The 17,927-nt window shown below is 37.3% G+C and overlaps 1 long non-coding RNA gene across 6 annotated transcripts in view; it reads right to left on the minus strand.

Annotated features, from left to right (window-relative positions):
• Positions 1–1,197: 1,197 nt before the first annotated feature.
• Positions 1,198–17,927, minus strand: part of LOC148092950 (uncharacterized) — a 213,575-nt gene continuing 196,845 nt past the window's right edge. For 5 of the 6 annotated variants that reach the window (XR_015714684.1, XR_015714685.1, XR_015714687.1 and 2 more), the window contains 4 exons: positions 13,600–13,667; positions 13,301–13,421; positions 7,003–7,117; positions 1,198–1,484 (listed from right to left, as the gene is read on the minus strand). This is a non-coding gene — a long non-coding RNA (uncharacterized LOC148092950). The remainder of the gene's footprint in view (positions 1,485–7,002; positions 7,118–13,300; positions 13,422–13,599; positions 13,668–17,927) is intronic. The other variant, XR_015714686.1, reaches the window with a different exon arrangement.

Here is a 17,927-nt window from a genome sequence, read left to right on the forward strand (position 1 = left end):
GACAAATAAACTTACGAATTTCTCCAATAAAAATGTCCTTACAAGTTCATAAAATGTAAAAAACACTAAAAGTCCTGAGACACTATATAAAAGAAGCTCATCTAACTTTTTGTAATGGATAATCTAATAAATCTGAGACCCTTTTAATCAGCACACTTATTAATATGCCTTGAAAGACTCCCTCATAATCAGTTTTAAATTTCTGTACTAGAAAAGTTCCATTAAAATCAAGAGTATTGTCATCATGCAATTAGATAATAGAATAAAATACAATATATGACATTAAAAATAAAGAGGTAAAATTAATCATTTTTGTAGACAATATAATCTCTATGGAGTGTTCAAGAAAACAGAAAAACATGAAGTAAAATAAGAGTTTATAAAGGTGGCCAATAAAAAAATTAATTTATAAAAATATAGCTTTCTTTATAAATAATAATTAGGAAATATAACACAAGCAAGGATATAATTTATAATATTGAAAAATGAAAATATTAAATTATCTAGATAGTAATATACTTAAAAAGAAATCTGTAGGACTAGTATAAGGAAAACTCTAAAACTACCAAGGACCATGACTGAAGACTTAAGTAAATGAAAAAACAATTCTTTGTCTTACAGTTAACTAAATACTTTTTTAAATGTCAATTTCCCAAAAATAGTTTATAGATGTATTAAACCCTAATTAAAATGCCAATGAGATTTTTTCTTAATTTGATTAAAAAAATGGTTCTAAATTTTAACTGGAAATATAAATGTGGAAAAATACCCAGAGAATTCTAAATGAAAAAAGGAAGTAATAAGATACATGCTTTCATATAGTAAAATATATTATAAAATAGCAGATGTGAAAATGACTATCTGGTGCAGGAATAAACTGCCATTAATAGAAAAGACCAGAGATACCATGAAATAAACCCACATGTATGAGAATTTAGTGTGATATATATGACATCTAAAGTCAGGCAGAGGGGGAAGATTCATTACGCAAAAAAAAAGGTGATATGATAACTGAGTAGCCAGTTAGAAAAATAAAATATCCCAAACAAATTCTAGATTGATCAAATATTTATAGGAAGTTAAATCCTTAAATTATTAGAATAATGTGTGAGTCCAAATTTGTATAGTATCTAACTGAGGAAGCTCTTTTGAAGCCTCCAAGCATATTACACAAAATGAAAAAGAAAAAGAGAGAGAAAGAAAACATACAGGGAAGGGCAACTAGACTGACACCAAATAAGGGAGAACTTCTGACCTGCAGAAATACAATAAATGAGTTTGACGATAACTTCAAGAACTAGGAATAACACTTGCAACATACATAACAGATGGAGAGTTAATTTTGCTAATTTTAATAGAGTAAAATTAAATTTTAAAATATACATACCGTGGTAGGAAAGGGGGCAATGGAGTTGAAAGGCATTTCAGATAGGAAAAGTATCAATGGCCAGTGCGCATCTGAAAGGACACTCCACCTTATCAGTCTGCAAAGAAATGCAAAGAGCAGTGGATGAGCATTTTGAAGAGTGAAACACATGACAGAACAGTATTTACAAGGTTTTGGAAAACAAAAGAAAGTCTTAGTTGAAATTTTCATTTGAGCAACTTTTCTAACAGCATTTAAAATATTTATCAAAATGTAAAACATCTCTTTAGTAGATCGATCCAACTATTAGAGACAAAACCAAGAAAATTACAGTTGCAAGTACATCAACACTGACAACTGCGGAGGGCGTGTGATTTTCCCTTCGTGGGCTCCGTTGGCTCTGACACGGGTGTCCTGACAGCTTCAAAGAATTCAGACTTCCTCCTTTCTTTATGTTTGGAAACATTTCAGTAAAAAGGAAGACATAAACAAAATGTTTATCCAGAGAAGCAAATGAACTATCATTAAAGGCAATGACGTAAATCTTTATTGACATAACTGACTGAAAAAAGGCAGGTTAGAAAAGCAGAATGCAGTGTGTTTACGTAAAACTGCACATACTGTAGTTTTCTACGTGAGTGCATATCCACGAAAGGGAAAAGGCGGGAGGCACATTCATATCAGAGCTTGCAGCCTTTTGGCCCTGAACTGTGGAATTTGGAGTGATTTTTATTTCTTCTTTGTACTATTTGATTTTTTTTACATATACTACGTATTACTTTTACCATCAGTAAAATAGTGAAGCATTTCAACTTAGGGAAAAAGAGGTACATCTACATAACTTCATTTTTAAATGAAACAGACAGAAAATAATTATGGAAAAGGCTTTCATATTAAGAAATTAGGAGGTCACCAGAATGTAAAATAATTTCAGAAGAATGGAGAGGAGAAGCCAGATTGTAGGATTTTAAGTTAAAGAGCAATTAAAGGCGGTGTAGAAGAGAGAAATTTGGAAATGCTCAGGTTTGTACTCTCCTCCTAGTCACTATGTCCTTCAGACTGCCTCAGTTTTCTAGCCTCCTGCCTGCAGGTTCTGTGTTTTCATTTTAGCCCCCACTCCTTCCTCACCTGAGAGACGGCGCCTCGCGGGGTGACCTCCGGCTCCCCATTTCCTTGCTCACGCTGCTCTGGATGACCTACGCCGCGTCCTCAGAGGTGTGCAGGCCCGGGAAACGCTTCTCACGGAGGTTAGAAACGCACACAAGGTCTCGAATAGAAACACCATGCACTGGCCCGTGAAACGCACTCGTTTCAATTCTGCTTTGCTCCCCTTCTCAGGGCCGAGCCCTGCCTCTGCGGCACTTCATGTTCTGTCCTTCTTATCTGTTTTCTGTTCATTTCCCCAGCTGTTCGCTGTTTTCTCTATGACCTGCAGTCTTTCCTCCATCCCTCACATTTAACCCAGCTCTTTTCATTCTATCATTGAAAAAAACTTTTTAAAAAATATATGTCTTTATTGATTTCAGAGAGAGGAAGGGAGAGGGAGAGAGAGAAACATCAATGATGAGAGTCATTGACCGGCTGCCTCCTGCACACTCCCCGGACTGGGGATGAGCCTCAACCCGGGCACGTGCCCTGACCGGGAATCAAACCCCGATCGCCTGGATCCTAGCCCCACATTCAACCGCTGAACCATGCCCAGCGAGCTCATTCTATCATTTTTTCCATTCCTTTTTTGCACCTAGGTAACATAACAAAACTGGAGGCTTAGAGTAGTTCTGAGTGCAAAGGGTATGGAGTAGGATACAGTAATTAATTCTTGGTGGTAGTAAACACACGCATCAAAAAAAGAACAACAAAACAAGACCTCACAGAGTTAACACCGCCTGATAACAAAAGGTATAAACTGGGAATCTAGCCAAGTAATGAAGGAATGAGCTGTGTTTATACTCTCCTCCCTGTTTTTTCAGGAATGCTGATGTAAAAATTACCACTGGGGGCAGGGAGGGGTGCTTCTGCACTGTATAGCAGTAACTCTTCATTTTTATCTATAGTAAATCCTAGCCCATTGTCTGTTTCCGCCCTTATTTTCTCCAAGCCCAGTTGATCCTCTCCCTCTAGGTGATGCTTTGAATCATTTCACTTTGTTCCATCTCCACCATCACCATTCACTAGGTCTACAGCAGAAGTCATCCAACTGCCCTCCCTATCTTTCATCTTGATCCCCTCTAAAACCCACTCTACACACAGCAGCCAGAGTTAGCTTTAAAAAATTAATATAATTGTTGTAATCCTCAGCTTAAAACCCTTAAATATCTTTCAATATGACTTAAGAGAAACTTAAAATTGTTAAATTTATATTTTAACTTATTAAAATAGTTAACATGACTGACTTATGAGGTCCTGCATGACCTGACCTGGGTCAGCCTCCACGGCTTCCTCTGAACTGACCTTCAGACTCACTGGCTGCTGCTTCTTTTTTTAAAAATCCTCACCTGAGGACAAGTTTTCATTGATTTTTTTTTAGAGAGAGAGAGAGGGAGAGAGAGAGAGAAACATCCATCGGTTGCCTCCCATAAGTGCTCCCACCGAGGATGGAACCCGCATTCTAGGTATGTGCCCTGATCCGGAATAGAACCTGCAACCCTTTGGTCCATGGGAGGACGCTCCAACCAACCGAGCCACCCAGCCAGGGCTCACTGGCTTCTTTCAAGGTCTAGATGGGTCAAGTGCGTCCTACCCCTGGGCCTGCATGTACGCTGATGTCTCTACCTGTGATTCTCTCCTTCCCTCTCTTCACCTGGGCGAACACTCTTCCCTGAAGTCTCACTTGCTTCCTTGGGAAGGCCTCCCTTCATACCTGTGGTGGGGGCTATGGTTCCCTTGCTCATTGCCTCCTCCCGCCTCCTTTGGTGTGGCCTCCTGAACTGAGGAACTGGAAAGCTCCAAATCGAATTACCCACAGTCCCTCGCTGCTGAGTTCTGATTATGATTTATGTTTACCAAATAGAAGCTCCCCCGAAAGCCTTCAGAACTGAGCTGACTGGAGAGAAAAGCAGGGTGGGAGGCCTTCATTTCAAAGGTGCAGATCTTAGTAGAGGGGATGTGGCTCTGGGGTCAGCAGCAAGAATTGCAGCCCTCTTATTCTGGCAGCAGTAATCGCTCCTCCTGCGGTCCAGTTCTGCGGTGTGGCGGCTTAGGGAATTGCTCATGGTAGCTTATTCTGAGTTCTGCGGCTTTACCACTCATTCTGAAAGCCACTTAATACTCTGCAATGAATACCTTCCTGTTTAAGCTGCCTAACTTAGATTCTGCTTTCTGCAGCTAAACCCTAGCGGTTACATGGCCCCTCCTCAATCTAAATCAGGCCTCTCTCTTACAGTCTTTTATTATGCTTGACATTTCCTTGAGAGTACTTGTTCTAATTTGTAATTACATATTTATTCATGTGTTTGTCTGTCTGAGTTGCTAGATTATGAGAATATAATAGTTGCTTAACATATAGTTGCTGAAGAAATTAGCAAAAAACGCAAAATATATGAAGATGCCTCTTTATTTACTCCTTGACTATCTGCTTTCCTTAGGTTCCAGACTGTAGATATACTAATTGTTTGGCTTTAACTACTGCTAGTTAGTGAACATCTTTATTACTCATTTTGCATCCATTCAAAGTAATCTTGTCTGGTCCAACCTTAGCAACAGAGACTCCACTAGAAGTTCTTTCTTGAATCTGATCTCATTACAATGACTAGGGCTAAACTAAGTCTCCCTAACAAGCACTCAAATATAAAAGAATGTGTGTTTCAGAGAAAGTGTGTAAATGGTTAAGCAGAAGACCTGGTATGAGGTTTGGACAATTAGACTAACGTGTCCCTGCTATCCAAAATCTTCTTTGGATTTTCTGATCTCCAACTAGAAGAAGGAAAAAAGGTTAGTGTCAGAGAAGAGCATATTATTATTGAAACGTGTTTTCCTCTGTTGTATCATATGCCTTTCATACTGGACAAATTTAGACATATGTTTTATGTTAAAGGAGGAGACATATTTAGATTAGAAAATCCTTATGCTCTATACCATATGAAGATCAGTGGATAGATGCTGAGAAATAAGATGAAATAGAGGAAATTAGCTACATCACTGAAGAATGAGCTAGCAGGCTCAGGAGGCTGGCCTTTCATGATTGGCATTTGCAAGTGGTCCCATACGTAGTCTAAGTCAAGCCTGCTCTGCCTCCTGGACTCCTTATATCAGGGGATCAAATTATCCACCAGGGACCCAGACATCAACCTCGATTCTTCTCTCTTCCTCACAGATTCATTATCTCTATCTGATATGAGCAGTAACTACATTCTAAAAATTTCCCTTTTCTTAATCTCTTTTTGCTCTACATTTTGCCAGTATTATTATAACAGCCTCCTAATTGTTTTTCCATCATTTCAATTTAGAATAATATATTTAAATCCAAATGTTATGTTACTCCCCTGCTTAAAATCCTTTAGTGGCCTCCCTTTTCAGTCAAACAAGATACTTTATGATCCTTTCTCAAGTCTTACCACTCGCCCACCCATTCACTCTTGGCTCTGTCTTCACTAAAGTATTTTAAGTTCCCAGAGTGCACTGGGTCACCTCTCTACACCCCACTCTGGGTTTCTGCACACACTGTTGCACATCTCTGATGCCCCATTTACATACTCTGCTTGGCTAGCTCCAACTCATTCTACAAGGCTCGGTTTGGACATCGCTTCTGAGAACCCTTCCCAAACCCTAGCGTCTGGGTTACTCTGAGCCTTACACTTCCCGAAAAGTTCTATCACCACCCTGATTTCTTATCCCCCTAAATTTGCATCTTTACCTGTCTTTATTTTAAAAGGCATATTAACTGTGGGTTAAACAAGTTGGTTGGTTATTTTTAACCTTATGTAAAGGAAATCCAGAGGTGAGCTGGAGTGGCCATTTCAAGGTCATCAGGTTCCTAGGACCCTTCTGTTTTTCTGAAATGACGTAGTTAGAACATGGTTCCATCTCTAAGGTGGCCACATATCCAGGAGAATTCCAGCAATGACATGTGCATATCAACCAGCAAGAACGAAGAGAATGCAACAGATAAAGGGTGCATTTTCTGTCTAATTCCCCCTCTAAGGCACTTTCCTGGAAGTCTCACCCAGCATCTTAGCTTACTTTTTATTGACTACCCCTAGCTACAGGAGTGCCTGGGAAATGTTATCCTTTAACTGCTCACATTGACTCTTGCCTTTACCTTGTTAGAAAAAAAGAAGGAAATGAGGACTATTAAGCAGACAGCCCGCAATCACTGCCATCCTGGATTGTCTTCTCTTCAGGGGCAGAAACTGTCTTCTTGTATCATTGTCGGCCTGAGCACTGAGTGGACAATCAATAAGTATTTGCTGAGCTAAATACTCAAATGGTTTAGAGATTTTAAAAAGTATAATATTGAGCATGCTCCTGCACTAGACTGTGGTTCCTCACATGTGAAATAGTCTCCAAGGTTTGTTTGTTTTCAAACTGCAATTATTTTTTATTTTGTAAATGAAATCTTATCTAGGACTGAGTATGAAGCAATAGAAGTGGAATGCTTGGGTTGGAGCCAAGCAGCGTGCATCTAGACTTGGCCTCACCTTCCAGATTCACCGGGAGGAGTCCTGGGATATCTTCTTGGAACTCAGGGCTTCACCAATCACAATTTTGAAAACAACTGCTCTCATGATCTTAACAGCACAGGAATCTCTGAATCTAACAATAAAATTAAGGTGCTGTCATATCATCCAGAAATAATCAACCTGGTCAGTTATCAATAAAAATTAAACCAACTTCTTTTGTCCCTGATAATGGCATCATCTATTCTTGGCACGCTGAAATGCTATGTCAAAATGTTAAAGTAAGAAAGAATGGCATTGTAACAGCAAATGCAAAATAAAGTTGGTGTTCTGTATGGGATTCTGAAAAGCAAACGTATAGTCCTTTTTGATTTCAGTTGTGCCTATCCTTCAAGGTGAAGTTCATACCCTACTTCATCCATAAACCCTTTACTAATATCCCCTGACTTCCCACTCCTAAATGAGATGTAGGAATTGAGTGGGACTTGGCCATTGGATGCAGGTCATGGAGTCAAGGAGTGAATCTGGGATGAGAAAAAGTCAATGGTGCCCGCTTATTCTTCAGGTGGTCAGAGAGATAAAAATTAAGTACAAGGCAATAAGATAAAGTGAAATATTGGCAAAGAGCCTATGCATTTAGGAGGAAAGGTACAAGAGAGAAGAAAGATGGCTGGAGTGTAGGGACTTTCATGGGACACCTGTGACCACTGTAATAGCTATAATTTATTGTCACTCTAATATTTGCTAGTACTTTGATATGAATTTTATGTACATTATTCTTAATCCTTATAGCGGCCTTGAAAGAATGCTATAATTATCTCCATTTTATCACTTCAGAAACTGGCTTAGTACAGATCAGTAAATTCCTCCTGTCTTTGGTAAGAAAGGAAGAGCTATGTAAATATATGTGTTCAGTACATTCCACTGCTAGCCCATGGTCCTTTACAGCACCAAGGTGATGCTGTGGTTGCTGAATTCCAGTGCCCTCAGATAGGATCCTCCTCTCTAGATCTTTGGTTAACGATCCTTCAGAGAAGTGCTTAAGGCTGTTTTGTAAATACAGTCTTCAGGGTGAGGACTACAAAGCTTGGTATTTAATGCTGATTATTTCCATTTATTCTCACCCTATGAACTCAGAAGTCTGTGCAATCATTGATTCATAAACTGTGAAGTAATGGGTGCTAGGCAATATTGGAATTTATTGTTTTCATAGTGAAGTCTGTCTCTTTCCTTGATCACCTCCAAAATATACTATTATATTCCTACTGGAAGAACCTCCTTTCATTGCTCAGAAAGGGTCCTGTCTCAGTGGGCAAGGATTCTCTGCTGGGACCCACTATAGGGGATTAAAGTAGGAATTTAAATAGGAGTTAATCAAGGAAAGAGACAACCCTGTGACCATATCGTGATTTCTTTTTCATCTGAAAATTTCTTGCTTCCTCACTGCCTGGATCTCTACTCCCATCCATCACAGGAAACTAGGTTGAACCCAGTAACAACTAAAGCTCTGAGCCATTTCTACTCCAACTAATTTACTGGCTGCTGATTGACTGAAAGGCAAAACCTCTTCCTTTCAGATTATTTCTGTAAGTTCACCAATGACTCATGCATCATCAAACAAATGGCCATTGGTTCTCCTTACCAAGGAGACACATATGACCAAAGCAGAAGCACTTGTGCTTTTTCCTGGAGACCTTGGTAGGAAGTTCCACAGAGCTTTCCACAGCTGTGCAGAGGTGCTACTGGAGTGGCCCAAGGCTCCAGTTCACCAAACTGTCTTAAATATTCTTCTGGTTTGACCTCCCTCCTAGAGAAGAAATGCCTTGGGCTCCTTCCCTCCAACATCTCTTTCCTTCCTTCCTGACGAGCACTGTTCCCAGCCTTCCAGGCTCCAAGGCCTCCAAGAGCGAGATGGCATGTGGAATAAGAAATAGCTATCTTAAGGTTATGTAATTAAATAATTAGATCAATTGTTCATATGACTTAAAATGAATGACTTACTTTCATCTGAGCTACCTAAATGTTTTAAAATCATTTTTTCGTAACTTTATATAAATCACTGGATGGAGTTACTTTGGGTGAGTAGATATCCCCTAAATTTTAAAAATATAATAGGACCAGCAATAAGAATTTAATTTTGAAGTCCTATTGTAAGTGAATTTCAATCCCTTATCAGGGATATATGGAACAAAGAAAAAGAAGGGCTCATGTTGATTTTGAATAGTCTAACAAGTCCTCATTAGATTGTGTTAGCACTTTTTTTTTTTTTTGCATGTGATTAGCTAATATTCTTGTATGCCTGTAGTGATTTGTGCTTTCAGAAATGATAATTTCTTTGGTTATCCTTATACTCTTAGCACTATGATGGGCACATCCACGGCACTCAGTGAAAATGTACTTTGAGACTGATTTTTAAAAATATGATACTCTAGTGGTTGGATTAAATAAACACCAACTTCTCTGATTATTAATAATAATAGTATATTATATTTTCATGGAGCACTAATAACAGACTTTATAATGTGATGGACTTTCTCAAATATAAGCAAATAATGGGCTATTTAAAAAGCCTCAACCATTATAAATGCATCTGTTTCTAAGTGTCCCAAAAATCCTTCTCAGTTTGGGTGTTGTAACTGGGACTTCTCTTAAAATAAATAAATAAATAAAATAAATTAAAAATGTGGCTCCCTGCCATCTTGCAGTCTTGCAATGTTCTTACAGTAAATGGAGAGTGCTGTGCCTCCCCCTTAACTATTCTTTGGCTGGTGGCTTTTCTAGGGAATACAGTTTCCTAGAGAAATCCTAAGAACATTTGTTTCCTTGGAAGGATGTGTGCTTTTGCTGATGCATGTTGATTTAGGAAGAACGTAAAAGAAATGTGAAGTACTAGAAGGCCCTGCAGTTAGTGTAGGGGAAAGGAACAGGGAGGGATTTGTGTTTGTTAATTAAATCCTTATTTTGGCTGTTAATATCTAATATAACTTTTACCCATGAGATGATATTGCTCATTTTATAGATGAGGAAATCACTGAAAGTTTATTTACATTTCCTGAATTCCTTTTTTTTTTTTTTTAGCAAAAAGTATACAATTTAGTGGCTTTAAGTGTGTTTACAATGTTGAGCAACCATTGCCACTAATTCCAGAATAGTTTCATCTCCCAAATAGTTTCAACTACTGCCCCTGAAAACCACTGAGTTTATAGATCTTTATAGATTTGCCTGTTCTGGACATCTCCATAAATGGAATCATCCGGCATTTAGCCTTTCGCGTTTGGTCTGTTGAACTTGTGTAATGTTTCCATTCATTGATGCTGCGGCACGTACCGGGTTCACTCTTTCCGAGTGGGAGCCCACTGCACGACTAGCCCCACAGCTGTCTGGTTTATTCATTTTACCATGGCGGGCTCTTGGGTTTTCTAGGTTTTATTTCTCGTTATGGCTAAATAATATTCTGTCGTATGGACATGCCACATTTTGTTTATCTCTTTGCCAACTGATGGGCATTTGTGCTGTTCCAATGATTACATATTATAAATAGCACTCTTATTAATATCTGTATACAAGTTTTTTGTGAACATATGTTTTCAGTTCTCTTGGATATATAACAAGGAGTGGAATTTTGTTTCTGATGGTCAACTTGAACTTTTTGAGGAACTATCAAACTGTTTTCTATAGTAGCTGTACCATTTCACATCCCCAATAGCAATGAATGATGGTTCATTCTCCACATTTGCATAAATATTTGTTTTCCTTTTAAAAAAAAAAATATTATAGCCACCCTAATGTGTGTGAAGTGGTATCTCACTGTGGTTTTGATTTGCATTTTCCTAATGACTGATGATGTTCAGCGTCTCTTCATGTGCTCCCTGGCCATATGCATATCTTCTTTGGAGAAAAGTCTATTGAAATTCTTTGCCCATCTTCAAATGTGTTTCTTTGTCTTTACACTGTTGAGTTGTAAGATTTCCTCATATATATATGAGATACTAGACTCTTATCAGCTATATTATTTATTATTATTCATTATATATTATTTTCTCCCACTGTGTAGGCTCTCTTTTCACTTTCTTGATTGTGGGTTTTGATGCCCACATCTTAAATTTTGATGACATCCAGTCAATCATTTATTTTTAATTAAATTAAATAATGAGAAAAACACTTGATATTTACCAACATATTAAACATTATAGTTCTTCTCATTTCTGTGAGTAGAATTAAATTTCTATCTGTTAACATTTTCCTCCAACATTAAAATCTTCCTTTAATATTTTTTATTTGTAGGTCAGCTAGTGACAAAGTCCTTTAGGTTTTGTTTACCTAATAATATAATAGAGGGAAGTGAGGTCATTAACTTTGCTATTTAAAATCTCTGCACTGTACTGACTCACCTTTTATAACAAGCATGTTTTAATATTATTATCAGACAATTTTAAAAGAGAAAACCATATTCAACTTCAACAAGGGTTGAATTTACTCCTTAAGGCAATCTTGCCCTTATATCAGCATGCAACTCATTACAAAGAAAAACAATAACAAAATGTTATGTTTAATATCTAATTTTTTCCAGATTAAAGAGCTTTTTTTGTCCTTCTGTGTCCTAAATTTTAGCTATTCCTTGGAAACCCACTGACTGAATATAGTCTGAATGAGAAACTTACAGAGACATTTCTGAGAGGCATAAATAAAGTCAAAACAGAGAAGAAAAGACCCAAAGAAAATTAGGTCAAGAATTCCATTATTATGACTACATGTGTGGAAAGGTTTCAAAATAGTACATATTTTCTAACTTAATGTTCTTCATTGTTAAAACTGCCTTACACATATTTAGTGAGAATCAGAAAACTCTGAAATGATGCTGATAATATAAAGTTGCTTTTTGTTCATAAATGTGTAACTTCAGAGGGAAAGAGGAGTTGGATGTTGAAAGCAGTATAAAAATCTTATAGGCTCCCCGATACTTGAGAATTATTCATGATGCTATTTAACTCCATTAGCACATCCCAGGCACTCTCTGCATCCATTCTGGAGGAAGAACTAGGAAAGCAATTCAGTACTTATCACTTGAGCTATTTACAGTCCTAGGTGAACAACTGGTATTTCACAAAGTAAACTATGTTTGGAGAGGCTGAGGTTTTTCATACAGGTGATGGGAAAAAAAGTAATTTTAAAAAGTTAATTTAATCCATAGAGCAATCCATCCATACATTACAACTCAGAGGAAGGAATTATATTTATTGTGAGGTGGAGGGTATGTTTTTGTCATTCTAGATAATGATCGGATAATAGATTTTGCGAGAGTGTTTTACCTGCAGTGTAGCAGCACTGGACATGGAATCAGAATATTTAATTTTGAGTCTTGTGTTTGTCATGAACTAGTGGGATAATCTTGAGTAAATCCTTAAGGAATCTCTAAACCTGAGATTACTCACATCTAAAATGGTAACACAGTTAAGACTCTACTTATTACCTAAGGTTGATGGGAGATCAAAATAAGGTAATGTTGGTGAAAACAGGCTGTAAACTCAAGTTCTGTACAAATGGCCACCTCAATCATCACTGCAGCCACTTTCTACCCCTGCACTTAGAGAAAAACTGACTTTTCTCCCATATGAGGCTTTCTGTTGTGTGTGAAGGACCCACATTGCTATCCCCTTCCATACAAATTGAAGGGGGGGGGAAGTGGAAGAAATTCTGGTTTAACATATTTTACATGCAGTCTAATCAATTGATGAGGACATTTGGGCTTTTCATGAAAAGGGCAATGGCTTGAGAATTCAGCTTCCTCTTACATCTTTACTAAAACCTAGCTCAGACCCTTGTCCTTTACGTCAAGCGTTGTCCAGCAGGCATATCTGATAATTTCATCTCAAGTCTTTGAGCCTTCTTGTCTGTTCTCCACTCTGCCACAAGATATATCTTCCTAAATGTGATCAGTATCCCATGTTTGTAAGTGTCTATTAATTTCCATTTACATATAATATGAAATCCACACTCTTCACCTTGTTTCAGAAGGCTCATCCTAACTTGCCTCTTCACCTTCTGAAACCTCCAGAATGAGACTTACTCAGAGTAAAAAAATCCAGGATTTATGTAAGAGGTCATATATAAAAGTTACTTCTGTTTATAATCTGGAAAAATTAAGAATACTATAAATGATGCCTTAATATCTGCCACTTTTTAAACTCTTACTCTTTTTAAAAAAAATATTTTTAATTGATTTTTAGTACTAGTCAAAGTGAAGCAGCTTACAGATTGTTATCTATCTGCAACAAAATAAGAAGGTTGTGGAAGAATATAAATTGCCCGTATTACTTACCACATGGTTTAGTTCGGTGCATGCATTATTCATAGTAAGACGTTCTCAGTGAAGGAAGCATTGTCTACCACAGAGCTTTAGAGTCCTCTGCCGTCCATAGTCTCTGCATCTCATTGAAAGACTTGAGGAAAAAGACAGAGAATTGTCAGGAGGCTTCTTTTAGTAGTAGCCAAGTGATATGTATTATTCTACCTACATTTCGCTGGTCAGAATTCACATGACTTAATGCAACTGTAATGGAAGCTGGGAACATATAGGATAGCTGAGTGCGCAGGAGGAAAAAAATGAATTTTAGTTACCTCTGCCACTTTTCCTGTATTTTCTATTCCCCATGCTCATAATAGGGATATCTGCAGCACTTCTTGTTCTGCAGAACAATCAGATATATGTTATTTTGTAACACTCAAACAATAAAGGTGACTTTCAATTAATACTTATTTTAAGGCATAATATTGGGCTTCGTTCTCTCTGTTTTCTTCATCTGACCTATAAATAAGGAGTCTTGTTTTCTCAGCTTATTTGTACTTTTTAAAAGGCATTATTAACTTGGTTCCTGCCAACTGTAAATAGGAGTCATGCCATGTCTACCTTGCCTTGGAGACTGGTTCCCATTCTGATCATGTCACATGGTTGCTACTGGTACATTTCAGACACACAATGAACACAAAAAGCTGATGCTTGGCCAATATTATCTTCTCAAAGTCTTCAAATTGTCAGAAGCTTCCGAACAGCATGCGTTAATTTTTTAAGCTTACAATTCCATTCTGATTTGTGCATTTGGTCCTACTCTACACAGACCTGCGCAGTTTACTCTAGACTCAGAGTCCGGGGGTTAAAAACAAGGTTTCTTGATTTTCTCCTCAGTCAGCAATTTTTCTTTCACTCACTCAGACAAGTGATTTAATATTCTCCCTTTTCATGGCCCAATATAAGTCTTGCACAGAAACTTGAAAAATATATTTCAAATTTATGATTCTTAAAGACCCACCCAAATATCTCTAAGCACATGCACAAAACTATCTTGCAGAATATCTCTGTTAACTCAGCCTAAAGTCAGAAATATAAACATAAAAACTAGCGGGTCATGAAGATCTACAGGAGCAAGTTTATTGCACATACATATGTGTGTGTATGTATATACACATATACAATACATATGCATATACACATACATATACATATATACATATATATATACTGATTGCATATTAGCCTTGTAAGAGTGAATAATTCTAAGTTCAGTTCAAGCAATTGAACATTGAACTTATACTTGATTTTGCATTTTAAAAAATAATTGTAATCATTTGTCTAACATGCTTTTTTGCAATGTAGTATGTTTTAAATTGAGTTGCTAAATTTGAATAGCTTTGCCAATATGCAAATTTCTGATTTGTGGCAGAAGAATGTGTGTGGTAGAGGCAAAGTCCACAGTTGGCTTCTAGGAGATGCGGTGAAGTCATATAGCCATATAGTTGGAAAACCACAAGACAAAATAATCATTCCATAGCATTTAAAAGGCTGACACCTGAGTGCTATATATTGCACATTTTCAAAGATGTGGATCATTTTTTTTTTCCTGAACAACTTGACTAGCTTATTTACATTTGGGTGCTAATCACTGGCTCTTTGCTAGTTTTACTAATTAATCCTAATATCAGAAATAATTAAGTTTTTAAATATCACATTAGGTCTATCTGATAGACAAGAACATTCTCAGTAAGATGGACTAAACTTAAAAGTTTTGTTTATAAAATTTAAAAAATATCCCAAGATAATATGATAGAAAAAATGCAGTTATGATTAATAAAGTTTGATTTTTGTCATCATAAATAATATAAGAAAAACATATTGAAACATTTTTAAAAATTGATTAAAAGTATTACCATCTGGAAAAGTTCCAGAAGAGCAGAGTTTTAAATCACAATGTAAAAATGATCTTCTTCAACGTAACTCAACTTACTGTTTACTTGCAACTCACTGTTGTGTTCACACTTCTACTGTCTTACTATATATACCCATTTGCAACAAAAAGAAGTTTCTTAATAATTCCATCCTGGTCATAACAAACATCTAGCATGTACCAAGTCATCTAGCAGGTATCAAATCAATAGTCAAAGTGCTGATGGACAGTGATGAAAGTCAGCTGCCATGAAGAAGTATTCCCTTTGTAGCTATCAGAGAATGTCTTTTTATCTAGGGAAATGAAGACAACAGATACTTTCAGAAACACCATGATTAGTTGGCAGAGCCCAAGCATGCATTAAATATGAACTAAAAAAATAGAAAACTTGATTTGTAACTGATTCATAATTGTGAATAAAAAGATTCACTACTGATAAATCATTTATTAACTGAATACAGGTGACCAATTGGAAAATAACCCACTCCAAGCTGCTACCTTGCCTTTTCTGAAATTCTATGTCCTCATATATGGTGCTGATACACTGCTAAATAATTTAGTGATTCAGAAGACAAAAACAGAAATTATTGGTTTAAGTGTTCTCAATTCTAAATTAGAAAGTCCTTTTTATGTTAGCAGAATGTTCATATGTTCATAGTAGGAGCCACTATGATTTTCCTGTGTAGCAGAAACAAGGCTAAGGAGACATTTGTCACTGGATTTCTCAAACCATTTGGTATTGGAGAATCTTATTAGTCATTTGTGTATGTGGTTTATGTTTGTTTTGCTTTTTCCATCTATAAAAATGAAACAAGTTTTGAATGATAAATACAAATTTCAGAGCAGGAACTGCACAATACCATTTAAAAACTCCTGAACAGAAATTTCTATTCCTTTTTTGTGCTCCAAAGGAAACCCAGTGCACTCATATCTCAAAAGCCTTTTGGCATGGACTTGTGTTTTTAACAAGCAGAGAAAAATCAATAGCATATTTTCTTTTGTATGGGAAATTTTTATTTAATGCTTTCAAAACTATTAGTTTCTTCTCAATGTATAAATTGTTCTATTTGTGAAAAATTACTCTGGGCCAAATACTAAAGCGAGAATTTCATCAGGAAAGGTGAGTGGGGTTCAGTCTTGTTAATTTTCTGTTTTCTTTTTCTTGGTAAAATGTATTTCCATTTGACAAATTTTAACTACTCACCAATTGGATGCAAAGCCCTATGTTGTAATAGGCATATGGAATAAGAAGATGGATCCGGGATGGTCCTTGTTTTGAGAATGCTTAGCTCTCGCCTGGCCGGGCATGGCTCAGCAGTTGAGCATCGGCCTAGGGTCCAGGAGATCGCAGTTAGATTCCCGGTCAGGGCACAGGCCTGGGTTGCGGGCTCCATCCCAGTCGGGGGTGTGCAGGAGGCAGCCGATCAATGCCTCTCTCATCATTGATGTTTCTCTCTCTCTCTCCCCCTCTCCCTTCCTCTCTCTGAAATCAATAAAGATTAAAAAGAAAAAGAAAATGCTTAGCTCTAGTATGTACAGCCATCAAAACATCCAATAAGGTATTAAAATAAGCAGACTTATCACTTCAATTATAACTAAAACAAAACTGTTCTATCACAATTGTTCACTGGACAGTTGGGTCCTGCTTTTCAATGACTGAGCAGCTGTTGTTTAAATCACTCTGTTATTATACATGTGATGATAAAGCGCACTCTTTTTTGTTTAACCCTCATCTGAGGATGTGTTTTTATTGATTTTATAGAGAGAGAAAGGAAGAGAAAGAGAGAGAGAGACAGTGATTGGTTGCCTCCCATACACACCACAACCAGGGATCGAACCCACAACCTAGGTATGTGCCCTGATTGGGAATTGAGCCTGCAACCCTTTGGTGTAGGGGACACTCCAACCAACTGAGCTGCTCCGCTGGGCAAGAAAGCTTACTCTTCAAATTGTTGCAAATATCTGAAGAGACAGACACTCAGGTATATACAGAGCAAGGCAATTGCAAACTATAAATAGAATGCCAAGCAATATGAAAGCAATTATGAAAATGGAAAGATAATATAAAGACTTTGAAAACGTGCCAAATTTCTAATGTAAATCAATCAATCTCTGAAGATTTGCAAATACTCTAGGGCTTTTATATAGGTTATTTACATAGATAAAGGAATTTGTCATAGTATTTTATCTTTTTTATTTAGAAATGATTTTCTATTCGGTGGAATGTGCAAAGTATGATTTTGGGACAATTAAAGCTCTTCCTTTCATTATTACAATGAATCCTTCTAGACAGCACCATAAACAGCCTAGTCCTCTGTGGGAGATGAGAATGCTCGTGTTTGATTAATGGCTGGCACCGATGACACCTGGAATCCGAACAGTGGGAGCCAAACCTCAGGAAATGCTTCAAGGACATGAGGAAGCACCATCTGAAGCAACACAGATGCTGATAAGGGAGAAATAGCTACATCCAGGATGAAAACTGTGAGTGAAGGAAGTAACTGAATTTCAATTGAAAGCAGAGGGCAGAATGCAGAGCAGGAAAGGGGCTAAGAAAGAAGCAGCGGCCCTGGCAAGCAGCACCTGCGGGCATGGGTTATCCTGTTGATCTCTTTCCCCTCCTCTTAGAGTCTCTCTCTGGCTGGTCCTCTTCAGTTTCCCCTCTTCCAAATGGGGGTCTCCCAGTCATTGTTGCCTTTAAATTCTGTTCTTTCCTTACTTAACTGA

The sequence above is a fragment of the Miniopterus natalensis genome, chromosome 6 (genome assembly GCF_054644295.1).
Source record: "Miniopterus natalensis isolate mMinNat1 chromosome 6, mMinNat1.hap1, whole genome shotgun sequence".
Classification (NCBI taxonomy): Eukaryota; Metazoa; Chordata; class Mammalia; order Chiroptera; family Miniopteridae; genus Miniopterus; species Miniopterus natalensis.